Below are 1,709 nucleotides of genomic sequence, written 5' to 3' on the forward strand. Positions count from 1 at the left end.
TTTTGGTTATGCTTTTGAAATCCTCTTGACATAGACACATCACCATAAATATTTTAAAAGTCCTTTAGCTTAAAGATCTTGAGTTCTTACAGTTGTTACCCAAATTCCACTTTTATATCATTTGATTTCTTTTAACTTTTATATGCTTAGTTTCCAATCTGTTGCCAATTCTATCTGTTCTATGTCTGTAATACCTTTGGAGTCTGTCTCATAGTTGAAATCCTCATTGCTATTTCTCCCTAATTTTTTATTGAAAAAAACCTAAGTCTCTATTGTGTTGTTGGGAACCTTTCATTATCTAGTTACAACCTAAATTCACAGTCCTATTTCCTATCATTACCCCTCACTTATATCCCAGCCAAATTGAGATGTTTGCCATTCCTTGGAAACTTAGCTTTATTCACACTTTGCTCATTCTGTTCCTTTTTTCTTAGAAAAGTATTTAACCATCTCTTTAATCCCCCAATCTTAATTTATTTTTCAACACCCAGCTCAAGTGTCCTATGCCTTTCTCCTTTCCGCCAAGCTTACTAAATCATTTGGTGACATTTTCCGAAATATGTACTCTTTTTTTTTTTTAAAACTGTCTTTTGTCTTTTTAGGGCCGCACCCACGGCACATGGAGGTTCCCAGGCTAGGGGTCTAATTGGAGCTACAGCCGCCAGCCTATGCCACAGCCACAGCCACGTGGGGCCTGAGCTGCGTCTGTGGCCTATTACCACAGCTCACAGCAACGCTGGATCCCCAGCCCACTGAGCGAGGCCAGGGATCAAACCTGCAAGTTCATGGTCACTAGTCAGGTTCCTTAACCACTAAGCCACAACAGGAACTCCCACAAATGTGTACTCTTAAAATAATTGTCTAATCACAAAAAAATTGTTTTGATTTTGTTTTTGAACCCAAACTTTTTGTTTTGAACTGAACTTAAAACTTAATTTTTTTTTTTTTTATGGCCTGCAGAATATGAAAGTTCCCAGGCCAGAGATTGAGTCAGAGCTGCAGCTGTGGCCAACGCCACAGCCACAGCAACACCAGGTCCAAGCCATGTCTGCAGTTCATGCTGCAGCTTGCAGCAACGCTGGATCCTTAACCCACTTAAGCGAGGCCAGGTATCGAACCCACATCGTCACAGAGACAACATTGGGTCCTTAACCTGCTAAGCCAAAACAAGAACTCCTTTTAAAAAGACCTTTCATTTTAATATTAATCAAACACATTTTGCCAGCTTGGTGTTTTAATTATGAATTTAAAAATCTTGTTTTGTATCAAGTAACATGATTTGAAGGTAGATGAAATGTAATCAAAGATACCTTGGTAGAATAATAGGGGAGGAGAAAAGATTAATTATCTGGGTGTACTTGAGTCAGTTTTATCACGAAAGAAGAAATTTGTGCGTGTTTTTTCCCTGATTTCTTTCTGTTCCTTTGGTCATTAGCTTTCAGAATTTTTTTTTTAGGTTATATAAAACCTATTTTTCATACAGTGTCTTACATAGAACCCTAAGATGTGACAAAACAGCAATTTTTTTTTTTTTTTTTTTTTTTTTTGGTTTTTAGGACCTCACTCATGGCATATGGAAGTTCCCAGAATAGGAGTTGGATCGGATCTACAGCTTCTGGCCTACGCCACAGCAACAGGGAGTCCGAGCCATATCTGCAACCTACATCACAGCTCATGGCAATGCTGGATCCCCAACCCACTGAGCAAGG

This window comes from Sus scrofa, chromosome 9, assembly GCF_054392235.1.
Source record: "Sus scrofa isolate SSC_HxYL_T2T_F1_AM1 chromosome 9, Sscrofa_HxYL_maternal_Yorkshire_Landrace_v2.0, whole genome shotgun sequence".
Classification (NCBI taxonomy): Eukaryota; Metazoa; Chordata; class Mammalia; order Artiodactyla; family Suidae; genus Sus; species Sus scrofa.